This window comes from Cryptomeria japonica, chromosome 7 (genome assembly GCF_030272615.1).
Source record: "Cryptomeria japonica chromosome 7, Sugi_1.0, whole genome shotgun sequence".
In the NCBI taxonomy this organism is placed as follows: Eukaryota; Viridiplantae; Streptophyta; class Pinopsida; order Cupressales; family Cupressaceae; genus Cryptomeria; species Cryptomeria japonica.
This window is the reverse complement of record NC_081411.1, coordinates 405487165-405504413: the sequence shown is the minus strand read 5'-3', so window position 1 is coordinate 405504413 and position 17249 is coordinate 405487165. Positions and strand designations below refer to the sequence as shown.

The 17249-nt window shown below is 33.3% G+C and overlaps 1 non-coding gene across 1 annotated transcript; it reads left to right on the top strand.

Moving 5' to 3' along the window:
• Positions 1-309: 309 nt before the first annotated feature.
• On the top strand, positions 310-389 carry TRNAL-UAG (transfer RNA leucine (anticodon UAG)). The gene has a single exon. It is a non-coding gene; the product is annotated as a tRNA-Leu (tRNA).
• The last annotated feature ends 16860 nt before the right edge of the window (positions 390-17249 follow it).

Genomic DNA, 17249 nt, shown 5'->3' with positions numbered 1-17249 from the left:
TAATAAAACAAATTTAAATAAGAAATTACTTATTAAGAGTTTGGTGAGCCTTCTAATTCAAAAATACAAGATAAGCTAGTCAACTTTTGCCCTAACTATTTAAAAAATAATAGATCTCATCAACAAAAGCCATGTGATGGTGATGGAGATATTTGATTAAATTCTTGAGCTCCTCATCTCCATTTTAATGTGATTTAAAGAACCAAAGATCTTAGAGTATTCCAAGTTAGGGGTTGAAGAGCATTTCTCAAAATTTATTTGATTTCTGCTTGGAAAAGGATAAAAACTGATTTGTATAGAATTTATTGTGACAGTTTGGCCGAGTGGTCTAAGGCGCCAGATTTAGGCTCTGGTCCGAAAGGGCGTGGGTTCAAATCCCACAGCTGTCAACTTTGATCAAACGTTTTGCTAAATTTATTTATGACCATTTTAAATATGGTGTTATTTTTCCAGTTGAACTTTTATCATCATTCTTGGATCAACAGAAGTTGAGTAAGAAAGCCAATTTACTATCAATCCATTTCACAGCACAATATGCTTTCATAACGTAGAAAATTAACTTTTACAGTGTTATAACGTTAAAATGAAAAATTTAACCACAAATATCTATAGTACAGTTCTCAGTGGTATAAGGCAAACGCTAGAGGGAGGGGTCGAACCTCCGACCTTGTGTTTAACAGCCGCAGTTTTCTGCAACATATGTGCAGTTTAGAGGCTTATCAAAGAGACCTTATGCAAAGATTCCAGTAACCATTTGCCATAGAAAATTGAAAAAAACTTGTTTGACAGTAGAAAATTCAATAAGCCATGCAACTACTCCTCAGATGATGTCAAATTAAGACGAGCATACATGTCTAGTTACAGCAGGAGATCGAAAGCTACATTTAGCAAACTTATCAATTATTGAATGCACCTTATTTCTGATACACCATTTAGTAGAACAAAGCATAAATCTGTGCTCTATCAAATGCTAAGTAGAATACGTTAGAAGGATTTCAAGTACATAATATATAAAAATAGAGATTGGTTTTTACCTACTCTGGTATTCCTTTGCTAGCCCAATGTCATAGTTCTCAAACAAAATTAAAAGTGACAAACTCTCAAATTATCATTAGCCAAAATGCATTGATGCATGGTGCAGACTGATCAAGACGAGAGACAAGCTTGCGTATTCCAAATGCTTTGATATAATACAGTTTACAGGTATTCTTCACATAAAAGTTCTAACATACGATCTTATGTCAGTTATTAGTTTACTTAGCAGCTTTCAACTTTTTCATGTGAAAGTATAATGGAAGATAACCATTTATTTATTCACATAGAAAGCGACAACAATGAAACGAGTGCCATCTTCATTAAAATATATAAAATAATGAAATGTGGATTTTACAAATCCTTTGAATCAAATTTTGATATCACAATTTTGAAGATGGTTTGAGATCTTAGAGAGCTTTTTTCAAGTCTACAAATGATTACTTCTTACCTTTTATCATTTAGTATTTAGGTCATGTCATATAGATTTTTTCAATCAAGTCATCATGTAGAAAAACTATCTTCACATCCATTTGTTCAATTTTAAGATCAAAAGATGCTACAAATGTTAAGAATAAAACAAATGGATTTTTGCTTGGAAAAAAAATTCTTATCATAATTTTGATTTAGTTAACTGGGGAATATCCCTTTATAATCAATCTAGTCTTGTACTATTCAACTTTATCATCTAAACCAAATTTCTTCCTGTCATTCTTTTGTAAATAAGGCATCTCACCATCACATCTCACCATCAATGACCAAACTTTAGGACTCTTTATCATCCATCTCCATTCTCAACTCATAGCTCATTGCTCATTAGTGTTAGTAATCAAGGAAAAATAGCATATAAAATCAAGCGATTTTTTCCTCTATTAAGTGGATTTCTTCAAAGTTTGAGGTGGAGGTTATTATTTCAAACTCTTTGAGCAATCATTACAAGGCTTTTCATCAAATCTATCCTAAACTTCTAGTTCAACCTTAGCTATAGCTATATCAATTTTTAGTTCTAATTGCATTGAGACTTTACACTCCCATCAAGTTGCTCAACTATAAAAGAAGCCTTAATATCTCTAAATATAACATTCAAGATCTCTCTTATATTATTTAACACCATCACTCGGTAATCAATGAAAGCACATTTTATTGTGTTATAATCCATGTTTAACTTATTCTCCTTGGGCGCATGAGCATATGCACCACTATCAAATACTCAAAGCTGCTAGAGAGAAGGAATTTTAACTATTTAAAACTCAAAGGGGCTTTTATCCATAAGTGTTGATAAAGGAGACCTATTAATTAACACGTGATGATGACTACCTTTGCACGTCATTTTTAATCCAAACCAACCCCATTGAGCATACTCTTCACTCCCTTCATCAAATATCTATTATGCACTCTACAAAATTATTTTTGTATGTAGTGTACGATTTTTTCTTATGTTATGCAATTCCACTCTCTTTACACAATCCATCAAATGAAATTGAACAATATTATCAATAATTCTTAACACCTTGATATTTATACTTATCTAATTTTCCACAAGAGCCTTTAAGATTTTTTAATTAACTAAAGACCTTATATTTGTGCTTGAGGAAATAGAGCCAAGTGGACCCCTAAGAGAAATCATGAATAAAAAAAATATAATATAGTGATTTTTCTATTAAAAGCACATCTACGAGACTAAATACATTACTATGAACAAGATCAAAAATCTCCAAAGATTTATGCAAGTTCAAGTTAAATTAAATACAATTTTATTTTCAAAATTAAAAGAAAAATCAATTAACTCTTCTAAACAATTTCTTTTTATGATCTTAAGACCCTTCTCACCAATTTGATCCCTATGCTCACATACCACAACATAATCTTCTAATAACTTGATTTCTAAGATAAAAACATGTTTTAAAACCCACCTCACATTTCCCCTTGCCACTAGTCTTATTGTGATGTGCATCATTGTTACAAGGCATGATATAAATAAATAAAAAGTTCTAAATATTTTTTTTTCTAAATATTAACCCTATATGTGTAGATACTAGAAATAACACTATTCTGTTACATTGAACAATGTAGGTGAGATAGCATTAAAGAGGAAAATAATCAATACATAAAATATTTTATATCTCAATATACATTTAACTTTGCAATGTATCATATTAACACAAGCTCAAATAACAAACTCCTTAATAGGTGTGTTGTTGAGCCTTATAATGTATAATACTAGATAAGCAAATCAACTTTTACCGTGTCTAATTGAACAAGAGCTGCAAAGTAGCGAAGTTCCCGCCCAAGGATGCAACGACTGAGTTTGCAGAAAGGGGCTAGTTAATGTTTCAAACACTTGAAAACTAGAGAATGGTTGTCTTTATGAGTATATATCTCTGCATAATGTTTTTTAGAAGTAGTTTAATTTAGTTCTCTGAGAACAATGTCAAGGCTTTCCCCCAACAGGCTCAAATGTTTTCCTACCAAGGGAAATAATCATTTAGGTTGTGGAAGCAACAATTATTCACTCCGAGAAATTGAGACATACGCCTTTCAATTTCAGATTTCTCTTTGTTGTTTTGGTAATATAACCTAGATGAGATCAAATTATAAATAATTGTTAATACGAACAATTATTTAGAACCATTTTGAACACAACAACAGAAACAAGGGAAAGAACCTATCTTATCATGCTCACTATCAAAGTCTTTCACCTCTGTTTGCCGCCAAGAAAAAAAGTCAAGTCCAAATAAGAATATGTCAAGATGCTAATGAAACTATAATTTTTTGCCTTGTTATATATCTGGGACAATATGATACATTTGATTTTAAGTGGTAAGATGATCATAAGAACAAGGACATACCTGTTTATTGTTATATTTTGCATTCAAAAAAGACATTTAAAACAAATTAGTCGAAATCCCCAAAATAAGAAACCAAGCACAACAATTCCATTATGATATAATTCTGAAATCGATAAGTATTTTTGAAAATTTACGTTAAAAAAACCTATCAACTTAGCAAGACTGAACATGCTAACACAAATATCACCATTTGTTCTACCAACAACTCTTCTCTAAAATAGTTTAGACAAATAAACAATGTGGAGATCAGATAATAAACAGATTATTATCAAATATAATTAAAAATGTTGTATGTGCATTCAAATTTTAAATGTACTTTCCCAAATATTTTAAAAAACCATGAAAATTTTATAAACTTCTTCACTACTAGCCAAATAAAAGATCTAATGAGTTGAATTATTGTTGATGATTTCTCTCCTGACATATCTAAAAATGATTGTGCTTCAGAAGGAAGTGAGGCCTTCGTAGACATAAATTTATGCTATACAACTGGACATTACTTAAAACCAACTCATACAGAATCTTCCACAATTAGCACAACCTTTTTTACAATATTTTTTGCTAATGTACCTATCTAAAATAGACTCGTAGCTTCAATGCCATCACTAATTGTCAATCCTCCTATTTTATCAGGCTCGACAAAAAGGCCAAATATTTGTTTTTCAAATGACTTTGTCGAAGACTTGAATGATTTCCAAAGGGATGTATTAATATTGATATAAGCATCTGCTCCATTACTTGCACTACACAACAAGGAATCTAGCGAATCCTTAACACTAAAAAATAAATTTTCAAAAGTTTTCTAGGCCACTCCTATACAAAATTCAGCTAGATTCTTTGATTCTGAAAATAATTTTGAAATTGAGTCTTCCTGTTCAATAATTTCAATTCATTCATTATATATGGGAATTGATAAAGTTGATCTACTATCGAACGCTTGATATATATGTTTTCTTCTTTTGGGCTTCTCTTCTTTTATGACACATTTTTCATTCATTGAATGATGTTTTTCCTTGCTCTCTTTAATGTGTTTGGTTTCTTTCTTATGTTGTGTGTTCAGCATATCTGATTTACAAGTTTTCTAGATCACAAAGCACACTGAGCATTGATATCATCTAAATACACAAGGCATAAAGGGTAAGATACTTTTGTGCTTATGTTGTGCATTGTACAATTCAAATGATACCGTCAAATCTGGTTAATTGTCTTGACTATTTGAGGTTTGTGATTGTTTTAAAATTCTCTTTAATTTATTTAATGTCCTTAGATTACTTAAAACAAACAACTTCAAGTCTACATAGGTTCCTTTCCTCGGCTTTGGAATTATGTAACTGAGAAGTAGTCTAATACAATTCCAAAACAAAATTCATCTAAACAAAATAATTGTTTCATTGCATTAATTCTATGTTTGTAATAGTGAGTACAAGTGACGGGATCTTTTTTTATAAAACATGAAATGTCAATGTCATACAACAAATCAAATTGCATTTGTCTTGTGGTTGTGTTATGTGTGATGTAGAGTTCTCCCAATGTTTGTGTCTATGGCGCCCAATTTTGCTCTGCACTAGTGAATGTCAAAAAAAATGTTGGTGTTCCTAATTGTCGTATCATTGCAAAAACGTTCTTCTTGAGATGTTGCAAATAGTCTGGTGAATTTTTTATCTTCTTGAGATCTGTATATCCAATATCGGATTGTATAATTTTCTCGAGGTTTGGTTTGTACTTGACATCTCTTGCTATCAATGGTCGTCCTTTTTAACTTTCCTTTGCGGATTCTTATCTAAATGCAAGAAAACACTTAAGGAATTAGTATTTTGATAGCTTTGAAAAACAAATTAGTGGTGTAATATGCAAATGATTGATTTGAATTTTGCAATTCCCATTGAGCAATTCTTTGATATGAATTTTTTTTTGGAATTTTTTGTCATGTGGTTCGCAAAAAATAACGTTGGAAAGCTCATCTCTTCTAGATACTTGTCCTCGAATATTCCCAAAGGTTGTTTCCCTGTTGCAGGCGCGATTTCGATCATTTTGTCTTGAAGAGAATGTATAGTTCATGACTCAGTGAACACATGTATCATGGTGTCTATCTCAACCTCCATGGCATTGCCAATTTCATTGTCATTGACACTTGATGAAGAGTCACTACTAGGTGCCTCTTCTTGTGAAGGGTACAAATAGTCGTGCCATTTTTTGTTTAGTTTCACATTTTTCATTTTGTATAATGTTGTTTTGCACAATTCGTTGAGAGAATTCATAACAATGTTCAAATGCACTCTTCCTTTTTGATATGCATTTTTATATTGCAAATGTCTCTTCAATGCAATGACAACTGTCCATGTTTCATCAGATGATCAGGGCAATGCTGCTTGTACAATATTAATATCCATTGGAACATTAATAATTGTTCCAGTTAATCCAATTTCGGATCTTTTGTGTCCTAATTGCCAAATTTGTGCAAATGCAATTTGGAGTGACACTAATCTTTCTTCAAGTTCTGAAAGTTTAGACGTGTGTACTAATGGCTTATTTGTGTTGATATGTTCTGGAGTTGCATATGATGGTTTAATCTTTTGGTCTAGTTGATGTTTACAAAACTTTCATATGTTTTGACTAGAAATGTGTTGTTTGTTTGGTAGTAGGTGTTGGTATGCTTGTATCATTTTTGGTGTTAATTTCTCATGTTCTTCTTAAAATGGAGTCACACATATATTGCATAGACATGTTTTGGTGTGTCTTGTATCTTTTCAACGTAACGTTCTATTTTTGTTTGTGGGCTTCTTGTTGAGTTTCAAATCCCCTGATATCCAGCTGCTTTACATATTTGTTGTTTCACTTTGCGAAGCGAGTCATGTGTGATTTTTGTGAACAACTTTGTAGATTTTTTTTCCAGTTCGGTAGACATTGATGCATGCATAGCTTTGTTTAAAGCATTTTTTGATTGTGTAGATGTATTGATTTGTGTATATTTATTGTTCTGAATAATTTTTTTGAGCCTATGCAAATTAGTTGTTGGTCTTGCTTGAACCAATGTCATTGTAGGTGGTTGTTCAACATTAGTCTAAGTTGCCACTATATTGTCCACTCCATATGGGCTATAGTGTGTATGCATTTTGTTGACTTTGTAACTCGTGATATTGTATACTTTGGTAGGTGTTAAGGATTTGCAATATTCTTGTATGCACATGTTGGTCACTCTTGACCATACTTTAACTCTTACTTGCAAGATGTAGGATAGCCACTCAAAACAGAAATCTGCACCTTCAAGCTTGCTTTGCTCATATGGATCTCCAATTTTTGCGATATATGCTTGCCAACTTGACATGCCACAACTCATCGTGAGGTCACAATGGATATATGTTTCTATGCAACCTATTGCTACATTGTCTTTACAGAGTAGTGCATTGCAAAAAGATTGAGCCATGTACCGTTGAAGAGATGGGCCATCGTATTCATTGTTTGTTAGAGTGGATATTGTATTGAACAATTTTTCGCCACAATCTGACATTGACAATGCATCTTTGCACAAGTTGGGCACTGTATTTGCAAACTTGCCTTTTACAAAACTAGTAGTCGATGTCGGAGTCGTCTTTGAATTGTCTAGTAATCTAATTTGCATCATGTGTAGATTCATTTTCTTGTTAATTAGCGGTTCAAAATATCCACGGGTAGGGTTTTGGTCATAGAATAGGATAGAATATGCATTTATTTGTAAGTTCTTATTGAAGTGCAAGTACTTTGATTTTCTTGTTGAAGACCAAACACATATTTCAATTTTTAGCCATTTGGCTAGCCATCCAATACAAAATGCATCTCCGCAAAGGCCATTCTCATTACAACCTGGCAGTGGAATTCTTGGGAGCCGCATGCATCATAGATAAGTGTCAACATCACATACTCCATACATTTCATCCAATCCTTGGGGGTCTAGCTCATGGTCGTATGAATATAAAGCATCATGATCATTGATTTCTAGGCAATTCATAAAATGGTCAATAGTTCCAATGCGTAGCTCCGTAGAAGTGTATCGCATGTGTAACAAGAATTGGAAAGAGTCAAAAATATAATCACCTACATTGTATACAAATGATTTCACCCTAAACATGTTATTGTTTCCCAATACCATGTCAATTATTTTTTTTGACAAGTCCACAATAGAAGGTTTATAGTTCTCTGTATCTATAATGTTCTTTAATGGTTTCGTTGATTGCAATTTATGGTCCATGCTGCACATTATGGAGAAATGACCAAACGATTAACAATAAAAGTTCAACAATATTATTCTACTCATAAAATTCATGCCAATTACCCCACTATTTGAACTCCAAGGTCTCAACAAAGGCCATGCCCCTCGATCTTGGAGCATGCATAATGATTTCCTAATTATTGTCATGAAAAATGAAAAGTGCTTCTAGCTAAGATGAGGCATACATTAAGATGTAAAAGTAAAGTTTGCATTGCAGGAGGAGGACAAGCATGATTTAAAAAGGCAAGAATAAAGTTGTTTGTTGAACAACAAAGTATATTGCATAAAGTTTATTTATATCTTTGTTGCAAAACAAAGCAGTTTGGCATATACATTCGTGCGTATGTAGATTTGAAGTTGTTTGTTTTAACGTAATCTAAGGACATTAACTAAATTAAAGAGAATTTTAAAACAACCACAAAGCCTCAAATAGTCCAGATAATTTATGCAGACTTGAAGTTGTTTGTTTTAAAGTAATCTAAGAACATTAACTAAATTAATGAGGATTTTAAAACAATCACAAAGCCTCAAATAGTCCAAACAATTAACCAAATTTGACGGCAACATTCAAATTGTACGATGCACAACAGAAGCGCAAAAGTATCCTACCCTTTATGCCTTGTGTAATTAGATTCTATCAATGCTCAGTGTGCTTTGTGATCTAGAAAACTTGTAAATCAGATATGATGAACACACAACATAAGAAAGAAACCAAACACATTAAAGAGAGCAAGGAAAAACATCATTCAATGAATGAGCAATGTGTCATAAAAGAAGAGAAGGCCAAAAGAAGAAAACATATATATCAAGCATTCGATAGTAGATCAACTTTATCAATTCCCATATATAATGAATGAATTGAAACTATTGAATAGGAAATTCAAAACGCTTCAAACAGCTGTAATCAGAAAGCAGACAACCTAAATTTGTATTTCATGAATCTATTTTATGCTCTGATTAAAAGTTGAGATAGTTCTACAACCACGATTTTGAGAGATCAATATTATATAAGTCTTAGTAGAATGATTAAAAATGTTCTACATATACTATATTAAATCGTATTTCATCTATGGACTCACATAGCCAATTATTTTAGAGATCTACTATTTAAAAATATCCTCAAATCAACATCAATAGAATATAATTATATCTAATAGTGTAGATAATAAATCAAAATATCATAATTTTTGTAACTAAATAAATTGGAACATAAAAAATTATAGTTTGTCAATTATGACATCATCATTAGCAATTAGAATGAATAAACACAAAAAAAAATTGCTAAATTCCATTTTTTAAAGGACTAGTATCTAATTTTTTAGATAAGCACTCGCAAAACATAAAAAAGTTTTTAAAAATTACAAGTATAATTAGTCAACAACTAAGCACTATGATTGCCAAGTCAAAGTAAGAAGCTAAGCACTATGATTGCCATGTCAAAATAAGGAAAAAACCCTTTGAAAAAGGTCATCTTTCTACATTGTTCATTTAATTGTTAGTAGACTTCTATTATCCAAACTATTTCTTCTTTGCATTTTATTTTATTGTAAATATCATTTTTTGTTTATATTATAATGTTTTTGTTGTCCTTATGTCATCATAGATGCCAACAAGCATGTTTGTGAAGTTTTGCATGCCAATTCTTTTTCAAATTCACTACTATATAATTGAACTAATGTTTTATTTTCTGAAATAATGTGTTATTTTCTTTCTATAGTGGCTTTGTTTTTCGACCGATATCCAAACATTACCCTCCCCTCCCATCCCAACATAGGGTAATCCAAATCATGCAAAGTGGTTTTTTGTCAGATGTTGTAGTTGCAAGTGCCTTTGTAGACATGTATGCAAAATGTGGAAGCATACATAAGGCAAGTGAAGTTTTTGGTAAAATCCCTAGACTGGATGTGGTCTCATGGACTTCAATGATTGCAGGATATTTGCAAACTGGGTTTGTAGAAGAAGCCTTGAAAGTTTTAAGAAAATGCAATTGGCTGGTGTAAAGCCAAACTGCACAACCTTTTCAAGCACTGTCCCGGCCTGTGCAAAAATGGGGAGCTTTAGAAGAGAGGATGGAATCCATCAAAATATAATCAAAAGTGATTTTTTGTCAGATGTTGTAATTGCAAATACCCTGATAGACATGTATGCAAAATGTCGAAGCATACACAAATCTCATCAACTGTTTCACAACATGCCTCAGCAAGATGTGATTTCATGGAGAACAATGATTATAGGATATGCACAAAATGAGTTTGTTGTAGGAGCTTTACAAACTTTTAAGCAAATTCAATTGGTAGGTGTTAAGCCAAACTCTACAACCTTTGCCACCATCCTCCCAGTCTACCAAAATGGGAGATTTGGAACAGGGTATGCACATCCATCAAAGCATAATAGAAAACATTTTTTTGTCAGATGTCATGGTTATGAATGCCCTGATAGACATATATGCAAAATGTGGAAGAATAAAAAAAGCATATGAACTATTTGAAAAACTACCTGAATGAGATGTGGTCTCATAGAATGTAATGATAGTAGGATATGCACAAACAGACATGACTATACATAGGGGTCTGTGATGCAGGGTGTGCAATTTTCGTCATTACAACATGCATATGAAAAGTTTGAAGCTTTTCAAAGAAATGCCCCAGTAAAATATGGTCTCATCTATTAATATTTTTAAAGAAATTATGCCTTAACTAGATGTCATGTCATGGAATGTGATGGTTGCAGGCTATTTTCAAAATGGATTTATTGAAGATGGCTTGGAGGCATTTAAGCAAGTGAAATTTGCAGATTCAAAGCCAAACTCCACAATCCTTGCTAGCATCTATCAGCCTGTGCCAAAATTAGAAGATTAGATTGGGGTATGAGCATCCATCAAAGTATAATCGAAAGTGGTTTTTTGTCATATGTTCTAGTTGCAAGTTCCTTTGTATTCATGTATGTAAAATGTGGAAGCATACATAAGGAAAGTGAACTTTTTGGCAAAATCCCTAGACTGGATGTGGTCTCATGGACTTCAATGATTGCAGGAGGTGTTAAGCCAAACTCTACAACCTTTTCCAGTATCCTCCCAATCTGCCAAAATGGGAGATTTGGAACAGGGTATGCACATCCATCAAAGCATAATAAAAAACATTTTTTTTTGGCAGATGTCATGGGTATGAATGCCCTGATAGACATGTATGTAAAATGTGGAAGCATAAAAAAAGCATACGAACTATTTCAAAAATAGTCTGAATGAGATGTGGTCTCATAGAATGTAATGATAGCAGAATATGCACAAACAAACAAACATGACTATACAGAGGGGTTTGTGATGTAGGGTTTGCAATTTCCGTCATTACAACATGCGTATGAAAAATTTGAAGCTTTTCAAAGAAATGCCCCAGTAAAATATGGTCTCATCTCTAAATCTTTGTAAAGAAATGCCTCAACTAGATGTCATGTCATGGAATGTGATGGTTGTAGGCTATGTTCAAAATGGATTTATTGTTCCTTGTGGTATATTATACCATAATCTTTCATAAGAGAAACCGATCAAATTTTAATTATTGACTGTTAAAAAATAATTTTGTAAGTTTATGATTGGAAGATGTAGAGGCTTCACGGTTCACCATGCGAGAGACCGCACGACTATCCAAGGGCTGACAAAACAAACAGGCATGTTGGAGCTTTCATTTATGGGGTTTAGCATACCTGTAGGAGGCTACACGTAATAAATCTTGGTGTCCAAGTGGCATTTTCAGTGTAGTTCACATGTCTTGACTCTACTATCAGCATGGTGGCTAAGTGGCATTTGCAATGCAGCTTACATGTTTTGACTCTATTATCATTGCTTTCCCAGTTTGTATACATGTGAGGGAGCTCAAGATTGAAGCAATACATTTGGAAATGATCATTTTGTTTCCTGCAAGCTTTGCCCATTAAATACAGTCATCACCACTTTTGCTAGTATTTGTTGCAAAATGAGCTGATAAATCCTTTTTTCCTACAATTGGTGAGTTCATCAAGCCTTGTTATTTGTAATGTGACCTTGAATGTAATTTCACGTTTTCATACTGATAAATATTATTTCATTCAGATGGATCTAACTATCTTTGCATGTAACTCCAATCACAACTCTTATAGCTGCATCTTTCCCACTAGGAGTTGTTGGAGGTGCAATATTTGGCCATGGTGTTTTGCTACCTTGGTACTTCAATCATTCTAAAAGGTATTTTATTGCAAATAATTGAATGAATATCTATTATAATTTTGCAATAATCATTTTACATGCATACGAATGTCAGCTCATAAAATTTAAAACAAAAATATTTTATCATTTTTGTTGTATTTTATCATTATTGGATATAATACAAATCTCATCCTTATCCTCGACACATATGGAATGTATCACATGAAAATAACTAGCAGTAAAGATACAAAAATGAGGTGAAAGCTTCATGTAACAAATCATGATTTGAAGACTAATAGGAAAGGATCTTGGTTTAAGTTCATTCTCAATTTGCCCAGGAATTCCAATCAGATCAACATTGACTAAAATGTTTCTATTGGAAGATTTAAGTGCTTGAGAAAAGTCTATATTATTGTTCACAAAAAAGGTAGATCATCATATGTTGATAATTTCTGTCAACAGTTATTACCTTCACCGCACTTCACATTACATAGTAGCTTAAAATTAGTTATGCTCCAAGATTTCTATTAGAAGGCGTTCATAAAATGTTTCCCAAGGAGAATAGGAAATGCACCAGCTATTTTCTTACCTTCATATAGGATCTTTTCTAGTATTTTCAGAGTCTTATTCAATCGATGGGTCCAATGAACTTCTCACCACTTGACCTCTAAGAATTTTTGCACCCACAACGTGCCAGGTGGTACCAATGATTTTGGACTTGGTTTGTTTTTAATAGGGCTTTTCAAATGCCCATGCCATGCATTTTCCTTGTATTGGTGCAACTTTTCTATTTATTGAGAGTTTTGGAAGTGGGTGTTTCGTCAAGGTTGTGGGTATTTTATCATGATCATAGAAGGATGTGATTTTTGTCTTTCTTTCCTAGCAAAGATTCAACAAAAGAGGGTGATGTTGATGGGAACTTGGTATTGAAGCTTGGAGTAAGTTGTTACTCTTATGTTGATGATGCATGCTCATCCAAGAAGACCAAGTGCATAAGACCAGGCTCTCTAGGTAGCTCTTATCAACTCCTGCTACCACAGGCACCACAAAGTCTGACGATTGTAATAGGAAATGGGGATGAAATCCAACAATTTATAGATATAATTATTATAATTCCTAGACTCACTTACGCCTTCTTTGAATTAGCTGCTTTCTCCAGATTTGTAACTTGTTTTCATTTTGACATCTAATACAAACAAAGGCAATTTGTTAACAAAAATTGGGATATGTAGGTATGATCAGATTTTACCTAGTTTACAATAGCTTTCTAGAGATGCATCTTTATTATTTCATGACATTGAAGGTTTAATTTATGGAATTGACTTCTCTCCCTAGGTAAAAAGTACATGTACTTTTATTGTCTGAATTCTACAAGCAAAATGTGGAAGCATACATAAGGCAAGTGAACTTTTTGGCAAAATCCATAGACTGGATGTGGTCTCATGGACTTCAATGATTGCAGGATATTTACAAAATGGGTTTGTAGAAGAAGCCTTGAAAGTTTTAAGCAAATGCAACTGGCTGGTGTAAAGCCAAACTACACAACCTTTTCCAGCATCATCCCGAATTGTGCAAAAATGGGGACCTTTGGAAGAGGGGATGCAAATCCATCAAAATATAATCAAAAATGCATTTTTGTCAAATGTTGTAATTGCAAATACCCTGATAGACATGTATGAAAAATGTCAAAGCATACACAAATCTCATCAATTGTTTCACAACATACCTCAACAAGATGTGATTTCATGAAGAGCAATGATTGTACGATATGCACAAAACGAGTTTGTTGTAGAAGTTTTACAAACTTTTAAGCAAATGTAATTGGCTGGTGTTAAGCCAAACTCTACAACCTTTGCCAGTATCCTCCCAGTCTGCGAAAATGGGAGATTTGGAACAGGGTATGCACATCCATCAAAGCATAATAGAAAACATTTTTTTGTCAAATGTCATGGTTATGAATGTCCTAATAGACATGTATGTAAAATGTGGAAGCATAAAAAAAAGAATACAAACTATTTGAAAAACTATCGGAATGAGATGTGGTCTCATAGAATGTAATGATCACAGTATATGCACAAACAAACATGACTATATGGTCTCATGTGTATAAAAAATTTGAAGCTCTTCAAAGAAATGCCCCAATAAAATATGGTTTCATCTCTGAATCTTTTTAAAGAAATGCCTCAACTAGATGTCATGTCATGGAATGTGATGGTTGCAAGCTATGTTGAAGATGGCTTGGAGGCATTCAGAATATTTTAGCATGTAAATATTGGAGTGAATGTATTTGAAACCAACTTTCAACTACATAAAATCATTGAAAATATTCATAGAAAATTAATAATCATACGGAATGTGCAATGTTTCTAACTATTCATGAATAAATATTTATAAACCCTAGATGTATAGTTGTTGAGATTCATAGAAATCAAACAATATTTCTCACATAGTTCACTAGAATAGTTATAACTGATTTTATAGAAAAACTTGGTTTCTAAGTACCAGGACTTTCACCCATTGTCACCGAGTAGGAGTATACAGTAGTGAAATTGTAAATGATGCGTAAGAAAAGTAAAACTAATCAAATTATCTACCCTTTTAATTCCCACTGTCGTGGAAACTCTGCCCATATCCTAGATTCAAATGTCTTTATATAACATCGGTTGAAAACACTGACAAAGAGATAGAAGTAAACAAAACTGAGTCATACCCGAAACATCATCTACAGCATCAAGAACCACGTCGTATCTATAAAAAACTACCTTGCAAGTTAGCTTGTAGTCTCCCTTACTCTGCCACACGCCCTGGCGAACATAGCGATCAAAAGCTAAAATGTGACGAAGGGTATCGGGCATAAGAGCGATGGCCAAATCCACCACTTCATCAGTCAACACATCAGGAGAATAGACCACTGCAATGTTGCGCTGCTTGCACTTGGCCAAATCAACCTTATCCACTCCAACGCTACTGGTGGCCACAATCTCCAAACAAGGAAGACCATCGATCAGCTCTGCATTAATCTCGTCCTTTCTGTCGCATACCACGCCTCTTATAGATTGAGAGTGCTCTGTCAAAAACGCTTCTCGATCTTTGATAACTTCACTCACTGCTGTGAAGGAAATTGGTGTCCAGGTAGGACGCACAGCTATTACCCATCCCATACATATAGAAAAATAGTAAAATCTGCCCATAAAACCCACCGAAGCTACACATCTGCACCTCCATGCCGTATGGCTTCAGCCCCAAATGCCAACTGCTTGCAAGGGACGCTAACCGAGAGCTCCTATTTTGGCGGCCCTGCTTTACAGTTTTCTTGTATTGGGCTCTGCATTGTCTCGGTCTCGGCCATCTACAGAATGCCAAACACTCCAGCCTTGCAGGTACCAGGTAAAGCCTGGCTCGTTCCGTGTGAAGACGATTATATGCTCTTGAAATATAATCCAATGAGATGGGATGAAATTCATTCATCAATACATTTGTACTAAAAATTGTTCACATCAAACAATTAAAACATTTTAAAATAAAGAACGACGGGAACCAAAAATTATATACACGCAATGTGATTGGCAGGAGCAAAGATAAGTATTGGCAGGATAACAAATGCCCTCGACAATAGGTTCCTTGAAGGAGGCAGGAACTAATAAACTATTTGAGGGGTCTTCACTACTAATTAAGAATACTATTATCAAAGAAAACTGTGGCATTTAAAAAGCTTAAAGCGTTTAGTAAAGCAATCGAATATCTCAAGCATAGATTTTTGCTGACAGAAGGGCAAGGAATCTGTACAATTAAGTCGTCCACAAAATATATTCCTGCCAAAAACAAGTGCCGGATATATTTCTTTGAAGCTTCTGTTGCACATTAAACAGTTACTCTTTTTCGTACTGTTGCACCAGATGTTTCATTGGTATGTAGTTACTTTATGCAAACGTGAATTGAACAATTCAAGACATAGAGATGACTTCAACAGATAGCGTATAACATTCCCTTTGAATCTACAACAACAATATGGTATTGTAGCATGCTTCATCCTTACGTATTGTTATGTTATAGAAAGTAAATTCTGAATTTAAAATAATCATAACGAAAATGTATAATGATGATTCAATGACTCGCCGTGAAATTAGAATTTCTTAAATTGTTGATGAAAATGTTAATTCGGTGAAAATAACTAACTTAAGTATCATCATAACATGAAAACGAGTGATTTTGGGCTTTGGGAGACATGAATACTAATAGCAAGTATTGCAAATGCTAAAGTAATGCTCAATATTCTTTATACCTAATTCTTTTGAGTCTCAAAGTAATTTTTCTTAACCGTTGTCCAATAATAAAGAAAAATTCTTTGGGAGAATATTTGAAGTATATTACCTGGTACCAATTTTAAAGTTATTTGATTCCAGAAAGAATGGAAAAGCCTCTGAAAATAGGTGAACTTCATACCTGGCGGATTCCTTTAGCTGTACGGAAAATGAGAAGCATCATTCATGCATTTCCCAGATTTAAAGCACAGGAAAAGAAATATTCCCAGATTTTGATTACAGAAGCACGTATGATATATAGCTCACACTCTTCCAACCACTGCTCAAGGCAGGTTCGCCGCATTTAGCAAAGAGACAGTGAAGACTCATCATGCAACTCATCTAACTCATCTAGTAGTTGAACAAAAAACTCATCATGCAACTCATCATGGTACTAAAAGTGACTTTTTAAAGATTTAACAAAAACTTGATCTAAAAATCTCTAGTAGTTGAACAAAAAAGTATCATTTGTTCTTAGTAGAATATCATATTTTTATGTAAAATATAACTTATAAGAAATTTGAATGGATCAAATACCTATTACCAACCATAAACATTTTTTGTCTTTAACTTTTATATCTGACACAAATGGACCAATAGTTGAACACAACAAATTATTTGTTGTTATAAAATCAACACATTAC